The sequence below is a fragment of the Trachemys scripta genome, chromosome 13, assembly GCF_013100865.1.
Source record: "Trachemys scripta elegans isolate TJP31775 chromosome 13, CAS_Tse_1.0, whole genome shotgun sequence".
In the NCBI taxonomy this organism is placed as follows: domain Eukaryota; kingdom Metazoa; phylum Chordata; order Testudines; family Emydidae; genus Trachemys; species Trachemys scripta.
Genome location: NC_048310.1, coordinates 26,999,373 through 27,012,205, shown reverse-complemented (window position 1 = coordinate 27,012,205; position 12,833 = coordinate 26,999,373).

The window sequence follows — 12,833 nt, the reverse complement described above, 5'->3', positions numbered from 1 at the left end:
ACTGACCAGAGGATGTTTGGATTCTGATGCAGCCTTACAGGAATCAGGTGTTGTCCCCAGTGTACAGAATTCTTCTTTGCAGCCAAACTAGTCTTACATGCATTTTGTTAACTGGAACTGGAGCAGCAAAACAAAGAAAACAATACATTTTCTACTTTGTGGGTGAGAGAACTATAAGTGAAGATTATAATGCCGGTCACTGACGGCCTTAAACCAGCTGACTCAGGAATCTGCCAAGAACTTTGCTGAAAATATGTTCCTCATCTTAGCAACGGAGCTAAAATTTATCATATATCTGCCCACCTTTATTTGAATAAAGCTCCTTCTGATCTGACAGCTCAGGCATTGTCAGTTTCATCAAGAACAATTTACAAACTTGGAACCTAATCCTGTAAACCCTTAATCATTTGATCAATCCCACTGAAGACAAATGGGACTGTTTGCATGACTATTGACTACTTTTGTGGACTGGTAAGAGTTTCAGGAGTCTGTTCCTATAAAGAAAGTTGAATCCCCCATTGAAATGCAATGTTTGGGTACAGTACCATAAAGCAATTTAGGATACAGCTCTACTAAAAATTTGTCTTTCAATAAGTCATACATATGCTGAAATGGCTCCTCACCCAACTCCCATATTCCATATTAACAGACTGAATACTATATAAGTGGGGGGGGGAAGTGAGTAGTTAAGCATGTTGATGTTTGTATATACAAAGTGGGGTGTCGGAGGGGACAAGGAGAGCGGGGGGCCCCCGGGCTGGGGGCGGGGCAGGGAGGAGTCACATGGAGAGTCACGTGGGGAGGTCACATGCCCCCCCTTGTGTCCCTCCCATGAGTGCAGTACCGGCAAGAAATTATTTCTACTTGCACCACTGTCTCTACGCAGCATCTGGCAATAGAGAACTTTGCCTTATGGAGAAAAGCTACTGAGCTATGACAACTGCAGGTACTGCAGCCTATTATATGTCTGATAAGCCACCAGTTCTCTCTCAAACACGTATCCCTTGGTAGCCAGTGCGGTAACTTCAGAACACCTGGGAAAGAGTAAAAGCTTTTCATTAATAATTCATCCTGAGTAGTCTACATTTTCATGCAGTGTGTATCAAGGTGATATTATGTTTAATATAAACTTAAAATGTCAGCTTTTAAAAAAAGCAAGCAAAAGCTGATTTTGTTTTAGGTGTGAGCCTTTGAAAAATGTATTCATGATACCACAATAAGCTGTCAGCTATACTGACAGCTGAAAATGAAGTGTGCTGTGCATCTTGGAAATACCCAGACATTTTTTATGCTTTAAAAAAAAAAAAAGTGTGCGTGGGGAGGTGAAGACAACGCACTGAAACCCGCTGCCAGACTCTGGATGGGGACGTAGAAACTTCATTCAGATGCCACTGTATCAGAATCTGTGGAACTCTTTAAGTCATAACAAACTATCAGGAAAAATAACCTGAAGTGATCTCAGCATAACCAAAAATGTTCAACTGTCCTTTTGAAGCAGTAATTCAAGTATTTAAGCTCAGAGAAATTTCTTGATGGAAGATACCAGGGAAAGAGCATGTTAGTGGAAAAGAAGCTGCTTTAATTGGGCGGTTAAGAGTATTTGATAGGATAATAAAAAGGCAGAACTGTCAGAGTGCAATTCTTCCCTTGGCTGCTGGCCAAACCAATGAAGGCTTTTAGAGGGGAAAATAAATAACCAAAATGAGAACAACAGTCTCACAGGCCAGTCTGAAAATAGTTCTCAGTATTTCAGCTTCATTTGCATGATAGCTCGTTTTCACTTACTTTACTGTTTTCTACTGTTTTTCTTCAGCCCTTATGCTCCCTACACAGGATGTTTGCTCCAGTTACAGCCATTGGTGGACAGCTACTCCAGTGCAAACCCCTAGCAGATATGCAGAACTACATTTGCACCAATACATTTTACCCTGTTTGAAACCAAGATAAATTCCATCTTGAAATCAGGATATATTCCACTAGTGCAGCAGCAGCTTTGCCCATCTGCACTAGGAACTGCACCAGTTTAACTACACTACTGGTTCATCTGTAATAAGGGCTAATTTCCAGCACAGAGAAAACCCTAGAATGAATAAGTGTGATGGGTCAGCTCGTTGCTGCAAACCTTTTAGGCAGCTTTACCCATCAAAGTTCTTTTTTTTTCCTTTGAATCATAACTTTGTCTCTTCTCCACCATAACTCATGATATTTAAAGGCAAATAATTTCCCTGAGCTGCAAATGCTTGGTATAAGCTAGGGAGTAGACTAAAAAGTCAGGGAGGATAGAATGTAGCTCCTAATTCCATTCAGTCCAAACCCCTTTCTTCAGGGCTGGCTTTATTTTCAAACAAGAGTTCCAGAACAAGAGCAAATAAACTCACAAAGCTGAGCATGAGCCGCTCAAAGCTGTCCCAGCTTCCATCAGCTCCGCAGGGAGAGGATACACCCTTCCCCTTTTAGGAGCCTCTCTTAGCTATTGTGGAGAAAGCCATATTAGAACTTCCCTGATCTTGTGGCGCTCATGTCTACTACCCCTTCCAAGGAGACAGGATGCCTTGTAACTGACTTCCTGTAGGTCAGATGCTCACTAGTAGCTATGTACCCTGCTACCAGGGCCAGCTCCAGGCACCAGCCTACCAAGCATGTGCTTGGGGCGGCACCTGGAGGGCGGTGGCGCTCACCCGGGGAGATCGGAGCCGCAGCGGGCTTGCCGCCCTCCCTCGGCGCTCCGGCCAGCCGGGGAGAGCGGGGCCGCAGCCGGGCCCACTGTCCTCCTCCCGGCACTCCGGACGGCCAGGGAGAGCGGGCTTGGCGCCCTCCCCTGCCGCGCTCCCCGCCAGGGGGCAGGGGGTGGCGGGAGGCTTTTTTGCATGGGGCGGCAAAAAAGCCAGAGCCGGCCCTGCCTGCTACTAGAGTTGCCCTATAGGCACAAAGGACATAATAGGTGCACTAGGATGTATGCATGCATCCCATAGGCCAGTGTCATATTTTAGACTTTAAATGGTTTGCATATTTTAAAAGGTCTTATTTTTTAAATCTCAATCCTGTTTTGCATGTAACTTTTAATACATGGCCTTATCCCAAATGCATTTCAAACACCACCCACAAAATTTTCTCATCACAACCTCTAAACATTTTTGAGTCTGATGGAAAAGCAAATGTTTGAATGGAGTAGTTTGAAAAGAGGAGGAGAAAGTCCAAGGGGATCCAGGATGATATTTTAGATAATATCTGCCACTCGGTGCAATCTGGAGAAGGGGTGAAATTTACTGTGATTTGGCAATAGAAGTAATCTCTGCCAGAAATCATTTAGCAATATCCATAGGATGGAGGAAATGAATTCCACCATAATCAAGGAATTCCCGCTGTCCTTCCTGCAATATGAATATTGAGAAAGTAAGATATAAGATACGTGCTTGTACAAGCTTTGGCATCACTCCTACCATTTTAAGTTGTAAGAAATATGATCTGAGTTACAATCCCATTCACCAAGAATGTGTTGGAAATAAATTTCCCTAAAGACTTATTAGCCCCTGGGGTTGACTGGTGGTCTTGATTGTCACAGTACAGAACTCTGTTGTTTTAAAGATCGAGGGTTGATCTTGTTATATACCATGCTCTAGTACACATCGAAGAGAGGCTAGCAAACCCTTGACATCAGCCCAAGCAAAGGGGCTGGAGTGTAAGCATAACTGACAGAAGAACAAACTGAAACTTTTTTTATTTTTTACCAGTGTTCAGCATTTGTACTGTTCCTTCTTGTCACTATCATCCAATGTGTACACAGAAAACACGTAGAACTTGCGTACCTATTTACATTATCTGCTCTCCAATTAACATCTTGATAACCTGCATTCTTTCAGCAACTTTATTTTTAGACCACTGAACCACAGCTTTTTAACCTGTTACTAAACCAACATTACAAAAGTGACAAACCAATATGAATTAAAGCATTTTCCTAGGATATGTAGGAATGGAAGCACTGGAAGCAAACAAGCCACATGCATCCCATATTATCAATATTTCTGGTGGGTCCACTCGGACATTTTCCTTTAAGCTGCTAAAATATTATATATTGCATTTCAGTATCCTCTTGATCCTTTAGGTTAGGGCAGTTGAGCTTTCATTAAATTGGGACTGTCCAAGTCAGACATTTCAGGCCAAATCATCTTTGCCTCATGCAAAGTTCCCAGGATTTGGTCCCACGTTATTTTCACAAATGTACAACAAATATTAATACCTCTGAAATAAGAGCTATAGAAAGTAGAAAAGGTTGCTGACTGATGATGGGACACATCCTGAGAGGTGCTAAACTTTTTTAGGACAGCGCAGGCATTTATACAATGTTCTTGTAAAATATATCATGTCCTCCTATAGTAGCAGATCCATATAGAGAATATCAGCCTACTATTACTACTATATAAAGGAGTTGCTTCTTTAGCTGAAGTGGTAGAGATCATGTTTTGGTGCTAAGGATCTCAAGTCCAAACCCTCTTAAGAAAGTTGTTATGTTTGGAAATTGGCCTCTATTTCAACTGTGTTTAACTTCCTATAGTATGTTGAGGTATGAAAGATGATTTAGCGCAATCTCTTTTCCTTTGTTCACCACCAACCAATACCCTCTTCATTTCTCATCAGCTCTTGTGTTATCTTATGATCTATTAAAAACATTAAAGGTTTTTCTTGAACATATGTGACATTTCAAAAAAGAGCACTTCCTTCCTTCTTTCCTTTCCCCATAAGAATCAATAGGATAATTTGCTCCTTCTCAACTCATATTTAAACACATTCTGCTCAGCACATCTGGGGAGTATGAAAATGGCCTAAATGGTTATATCCTCAACTCTTGCAATTACTCCTTCATTACCAAAAAATTATAAACCTAAACAAAATTCCAAATTATAGCTGCATGTAGACTTCAGCAGGAGCATAAAATTGCACTTACAAGCCCACTTATTATAATCCCTATGGACTAGCATTGACTAATGTGTGGCATGTGGGCCAACTGGTGCCCTTAGAATCCTAATAGTCTTCCCATATCTTCCCTTTGCCTGTAGCCCTCCAGCAAGGCAAAGCTTATCAACCACAGGTTTTTTGTTTTGGACAAACTTAGCCACCATCCAACCTCTATTCTACCAAGAAAGACCCTAGTGCAAGTCAATATTATGGATATAGGCATTTAGTAGTTAGCTGTTCCCAAATAATATTACAAGGAAATCAATTGTAGGGCTGAGACTACCAGCAAGCTGCCAAAGTCGCCTTTAGTGCAACAAAGATTGGGCACCTCTGTCTGTAACAACCACCTGCTTGACCCCCCATACATCAATCTTCATGTCTATACTATGAGCGAGGAATGTCATTCCCCTGCTTGTGTACACATACTTGTGCTCGCTCTCATCAAGTTAGCATGAGTATAAACAGTAGTGTGGCCTTGCTAGCATAGGTAGCTGCAATGGAGGCACGGCTGAACCATGCCAAGTAAATACCCACCAGTTTCAGGCAGGTTCATACTTGGCATGGCTCAGCTTTGCCTCCACTGCGGCTACCCATGCTACCATGACTACACTTCTATTTATTGAGCTAGCACGAGTATATTTACACATGCAGGGAATTCACACCCCTAGCTTGCAGGGTAGACATAGCCTTAATGTGCACAGAATTACATACCACTTTCTGTTTAAGTTCTGTTTAAGAACTTAGCTGTTGCAATGCTCAACGTTTCAACACCTACCTTTTAGTAATCTAGAAAAGCATAGGAACAACATTGTGATCCACAAAGCCTGAATTAGATGCCTAGGCTCCTACCCAATGGGGAGAGATAGGTGTCTAAGACTGCGATCCACAAAAGTAAACATGTTAGATAGATAGCTGCCAATAGGAGATGCAAATGAGAAAGGTGAGTCCTAAATCCTGACCCTCACAGAGACAGGTACCTAAATCCAGGCTTCAGGGACAGGCCTATCTCGGCTAGTAATCCACAACCAGGAACCTCTCTCCTGGAAGTTCTTTAGCCATTAAAATAAAAAGAAAACAAGGGAAGAAGAAGTGGGACTATTAAACACTGAGGATGGGGTTGAGATTAAAGATAATCTAGGCATGACCCAATACCTAAATGAATGCTTTGCCTGAGTTTTTAATAAGGGTAATAAGGAGCTTAGGGGTGGCTAATGGAAATGAGGATATGGAAGTACAAATTACCACATTTGAGGTGGAAGTCAAATTCAAACAGCTTAATGGGACCAAATCAGAGGGCCCACATAATTCCATCCAAGAATATTATAGTAACTGGTATGTGAAATTGCCAGCCCAATAGCAAGGATTTTTAATAAATCCATAAATGTAGGGGTCGTATCCTATGACTTGAGAATTACTAATATAGTACCTATTTTAAGAAAGGGAAAAAAGTGATCCAGGAAACTACAAGCCCATTAGTTTGACCTCAGTTGCATGCAAAGTCTTAAAATAAATTTTGAAAGAGAAATTAGTTAAAGATATAGAGGTAAACAGAAATTGAGATAAAATATAACATGGTTTTACAAAAAATAGATCATGAGAGACCAACCGTATCTCTTTCTTTGAAAAGATAACTGATTTTTTAGACAATAGATCTAACCTACATGGATTTCAATAAAATTCCATATGGGAAATGAATAGTTAAATAGGAGAAGATGGGGATTAATACAAGAATTGAAAGGAGGATAGGGACCTGGTTAAAAGGGGAGAATACAATGGAGTCATACTGAAAGGTGACCTGTCATGCTGGAGGAAAGTTACTAGTCTTCAGACCAACCGTATTTAATATTTTCATTAATGGCCTTGGCACATAAAGTAGGTGTGTGCTAATAAAATTTGCATGACACAAAATTGGGAGGTATTGCCAATATGGTGGAGGACAGGAACATCATACAAGAAGATCTGGATGACCTTGAAAATTGGAGTAATAGAAATGAGAAAAAATTTAATAGTGCAAAGTCATGCACATAGGGAAAAACAACAAGAATTTTTGCTATAAGCTGGGGACAGATCAGTTAGAAGCAACAAAGGAGGAGAAAGACCTGGGTATATTAGTTGATCAGAGGATGACTATGAACCATTAATGTAATCCTTGGATGCATCAGGCAAGGTATTTCCAGTAGAGATAGGAAAGTGTTATTAACATTATACAGTGCACTAGTGAGACCTCAACTGGAATACTGTGTGCAATTCTGATCTCTGATGTTTAAGAATTCAAACTGGAACAAGTGCAGAGAAGGGCTACTAGGATGATCAGAGGAATGGAAAACCTACCTTACGAGAGGAGAGTCAAGGAGCTAGGCTTGTTTAGCCTAACAAAGATAAGGCTGAGGGGAGATGTAATTGCTCTTTATAAAAATATATCAGAGGGATAAATATCAGGGTAGCAGAGGAGTTATTTAAGTTAAGCACCAATGTTGGCACAAAAACAAATGGATATAAACTGGCCATCAGCAAGTTTAGGCTTGAAATGAGATGAAGGTTTCTAACTGTCAGAGGAGTGAAGTTCTGGAACAGCCTTCCAAGGGGAGCAGTGGGGCCAAAAATCCTATTTGGTTTCAAGACTGAGTCTGATAAATTTATGGAGAGGATAGTATGATGAAATTGCCTACAATGGCATGTGACCCATACGTGACTGCTAGTAGCAAATATCCCCAACAGCTGGAGATGGGACACTAGATGGGGAGGGCTTTGAGTTACTACAGTGAATTCTTTCCCAGGTCTCTGGCTGTTGAGTCTTGCCAACATGCTCATGGTCTAACTGCTCACCACATTTGCAGACAGGAAGGAATTTTTCCCATTGTCAGATTGGCAGAGTCCCTGGGGGGCTTTTGCCTTCTTCTGTAGCATGGGGCACAGGCCACTTGCTGGTTTAAACTAGAGTAAATGGTGGGTTCTCTGTAACTTAAATCCTGACTTAAAGACTTCAATAACTCAGTCAGTTGGCCTTAATGTCTTGGAGTCAGGTACCTAAGCCACGTCTTGTTAAGCACCTGCCTCACTCCAAACAAAGCAGCTGGAGTTGCCTACCTGTCACGAATCTGTCCATGATAGAGCACCCCCTTTAGGCTACATGGAAAGTACAGAGGTGCTGCAGGGTGTCCTTTTATCAAGCCAGTGCTCACCTTCCAGCCAGGGCCTCTCAACTGTCTTGTCCACTATGTGTCCCCAGTGATGCCACCAAACAACCCCTAGCCAGCAAAAGGATTAAACAAAAGAAAGATAAAGAAAAACGTGTAAGCAGCTCCCTCCAGGATATGGGCCTCTCTTACTTCAGAGGAGCATGGTGAGTATCAAGGTCCACTTCAGAGCTCACTGGGCTCCAGAACAAGCCTTAGTTCTTTCCCCCTTTAACTCAGGGGTTCTGCACCCTCCTTCTGCAAGGGCAGGGCCTCTATAGTGTGTTAGCCCTCTCTCCAGGGCTGGAGAAGTTCAACAGTCTGTTCCTTTCATAGGGTTTCCCCCATCTGAGTTGAGTTCCCTCTTTTTTAACTCCTCCTCCATTCCTGGCATGATTGGGAGGGGAGGTGGGCTGGGGACTTTTAAACCCAAAGCAGCTCCTTAACACTCCCCCCCTTCCATGCCAGTGTGAGGTTTATATACCCCATCACACTCCTTTATAACTTTTAGCCTGGTTAGAGCAGTCAGCTGGGATGTGGGAGAGCCATGTTCAATTCCCCCCTCTGCCTCCTGGGGAGAAAGGCTTTGAACAGGGATCTCCTACCTCTCAGGGCTGTACTCTAAGCACGAGCTATAGGATAGTCTGATATGGGGCTCCCTCAGTCTCTTCTGCTGAAGCTATTCCACTGTGTATAAATAATCAAAGCGTCATTAGAGCAGGGGACAAGACCCTGGATCTCCCACCTGCCTGGTGGGCGTCTGAACCACCAACATACCCAGACATTATCACTCTCTCTTTCTCTCTCTCTGGCCCAATTAATCACAGTGTAAGGCAAAGAGCTGTGCAGCCTTAAAACTTCCCCAATCGGAAGGGAGTGGGACAAGAGTCCCTGTCAAGAGACAGGGGTTGGCAGGAGACTTGAGACCTGACTGGGAACTCCTGAAGTGGACTACAGAAGTGGACTATCCTGGAGGGAGCTGCTTACACGTTTTTCTTTATCTTTCTTTTGTTTAATACAGATACAGTTATCCTGAAACTGTGATGCTGTGTATATCCAGGATGAGGTCATCCACCAGAACAAGTATTGTCTCAATACTTACCATCATGTGCCAGCAATGCCCCTCTGCCATGTACATTGGCCAAACCGGACAGTCTCTACGCAAAAGAATTAATGGACACAAATCTGACATCAGGAATCAAAATACTCAAAAACCAGTGGGAGAACACTTTAACCTGTCTGGTCATTCAGTGACAGACCTGCGGGTGGCTATATTACAACAGAAAAACTTCAAAAACAGACTCCAAAGAGAGACTGCTGAGCTAGAATTGATATGCAAACTAGACACAATTAACTCCGGTTTGAATAAGGACTGGGAATGGCTGAGCCATTACAAACATTGACTCTATCTCCCCTTGTAAGTACTCTCACACTTATTATCAAACTGTCTGTACTCGGCTAGCTTGATTATCACTTCAAAAGTTTTTTTTCTCTTAATTAATTGGCCTCTCAGAGTTGGTAAGACAACTCCCACCTGTTTATGCTCTCTGTATGTGTGTGTATATATATCTCCTCAATATATGTTCCATTCTATATGCATCCGAAGAAGTGGGCTGTAGTCCACGAAAGCTTATGCTCTAATAAATTTGTTAGTCTCTAAGGTGCCACAAGTACTCCTGTTCTTCTTTTTGTCAATACTATTCCTCACCCTGAAACCTGACTGAGAAGGATCTAGGATACTGGTAGCCAACAGCTGATGTTGGATATTGTATTCTGCTTGCTTATGTGATACCCACAGATGGAGTGAGGGCTATTTGCAGTGTGAGTCGCCGGGAGCCAGAGTCCCATGAGAGTCTTCATGGATGTGCTGCAGAAGCTTTGGGCCTGCCCCCTGAGTGCGTGCCTTCTGCTTCAGTGAACTATATTGCGTTGGACCAATCTCCTTTGCCCATGCTCAATGCGGCTGACTGGCAGGAAGCCCAGCTGCAAGATATTGGCATTCGTGATACACTACTTGCCAAAAGGGAGGGGCGAAGCCCAGCTGTGGTTGTCCCACCTAACCCGGAGGGTAAACTACTATTGAGAGAATGGACCAAACTAAAACTGATTCAGGGAGTGCTACATCGAGTGACCACAGACCCTTTACAAAAGCAACGAGCACAGCTAGTGCTGCCAAAAGAGTACAGAGCCCTGGCCATGAGGGCCCTGCATGATGACTTTGGACATTTAGGGATGGAGAGGACCCTGGAACTTATTCGTAGTAGGTTCTATTGGCCTCGGATGGCTGAAGATGTTCGCAGGAAATGTGAGACCTGCGCTCGATGTGTTCAAAGGAAAACTCTGCCCACAAGGGCTGCATATCTGAAGAACATCACCAGCAACAAACCTCTGGAGCTGGTATGCATTGATTTCTTGTCTTCAGAAGTAGACAAGAGGAATATTGGGAACATTCTAGTAGTGACTGACCATTATATGCGATATGCGCAGGCATATCCCACACGTGATCAGAGGGCCACCACTGTTGCTCGAGTACTGTGGGAGAAATATTTCTCAGTTTATGGATTTCCAGCCCGGATACACTCGGATCAGGGGCGGGACTTTGAGAGTCATCTCCTGAAGGAGGTGCTGAGGATAGCGGGAATTAAAAAGTCTAGGACAACGCCTTATCACCCGCAAGGTGATCCTCAGCCAGAGAGGTTCAACCGAACCCTATTAGATATGTTGGGGACGTTGCGGCCAGAGCAGAAGGCAACCTGGAGCCAACATGTCGCATTTCTGGTGCACGCCTACAATGCCACAAAGAATGATGCTACAGGAGTCACCCCATATCTCTTAATGTTTGGGCGGGAACCAAAATTACCCATAGACCTGTGCTTTGGTGTATCAGAGGATGGAGATAGCTATGAAACTCATCAGCAATATGTAACCCGACTAAGAGAAAAGCTGTGGGATGCTTATCACTTAGCTACATCTGCGGCTCGGAAGAACGCAGACCGCAACAAACATCGATATGATGCTAGGGTACGTTTGCAAGAACTCCAGCCGGGGGACAGAGTCCTGCTGCGAAATTTGGGTATTACTGGCAAACACAAGATAGCTGACAGGTGGAAGGCAATACCTTACTTGGTGATGGAAAAGCTTGAAGACCTGCCGGTCTACAAGATCAAACCTGAAGATGGTCCAGGGCAGACAAAGACGGTGCATAGAAACCTTTTGCTCCCTGTGGGGGAATTGGTAGACACCCCGTATGATGGGCCACAACAGGGCAACCGGGCGGAACGAAGGTGCTGGACCACAGCTGCCCTCCAACGTGGACAGCCAGCCCCCTGCAGCTAACCTACCCCTATACAGCACATGCGAGAGTGAGTCTGAGGAGGAAGACACAACCATGGTGTATCCTGGGATGGAGACAAGATTTCAGTCTCGATCAGCATCAAAAGAGAGCTCCTCCTCTTCTGCCCTAAACCCCATGGCAGAAGTATTTAGGCCCATTCCTGACACCCCTGGGCCACTGGTGGGACCCCCATGTGATGACACACACAGGTTATTGGACAGTGGAGACATACAGGTGGAGGATGTCCTGGGCATCTTGGACCCTCCATTGTTAGAACTAGAACTGCAGAGGCCTAAGCCAGTAGCCGAGGGGTCCTCAAAGGAAACCTCCCCATCTGTCGTTCAAGAGGCTGTCCCCCCTACCACGGCAACAGAGATTCTCAATAGACGAGACAGGGTAATAAGACCAGTAAAACGGTTGACTTATGATGCACCTGGGGTGACTAGTGAGGAACCAATATGTTTAGCACACAGGCTTGTGGAAGCTAAAGTGGGCTATCTGAGGCCCTTTGGAGAGAACCAGTGAGTTGGTATAATAGGGAGTGTGATTTGTCGGGACGACAAATTCTCGGCTGGGGGGAGAATGTAAGCAGAGTCAGGATGAGCTCTACCCTGACATCTGGTGGTGAATTATGGCGAGTGTGGAAAAGAACTCCAGGGGCTGATCTGGTTTGCATAGGCACACCCACTCGCCTGGCATGAAACAACAGCAACTCAAGGTGGTTACTTTGGCTGGTGTGGGATCCCCAGTTTCTCTGTTATTGGGGCAGGAAGAATAAAGTTTTGTTACCCTGATTCTGTGAATCAAGGCCAATGGAACTGTTGTATGACAGAAGGACTGAGTGAGTCTTTCACCATTACCTAAGTAGCACTTGCTTGACAAGGGGCATGGGTTACAAAACCCAGTGAAGGGGGGAGAGGATGTGAACAGGTATTTATATCTGATGGTATGGGCCCTCTTTGAGGGTTTGAGACACCAATTGCACTACCTCCTCTCTCCACTGTTGAATGTCAGAGCTAACTTTGATTCCATTAGGAGTCTATTTACAGGCTGCTGAGCTGAATTCACTTTGGGCCAATGGTGCACTAGCACTGGGGCTCCCCTACTATGAGCTGAAATCAATAAGAGCTGAAATCACAAAAGAGCTAAAGTTATTATGAGCTGAGATCACTGAGACTGTTAACTAGTGGGGGAGCCTGAAGCTATATTGCTAAGTGGCTGGCGGAGCCGCTAGCAGAGTGGAGCCTCACGGGACGGTTGGAGCTGAGCGACTCACAGGTCGGTGAGCAGGGTGGAGTGGCTGGAGAAGCAGCGAGCAGAGCGGAGCCTTGTGGGAGCGGCCCAAGGAACGGCTGAAGTGGAGCAGAGCT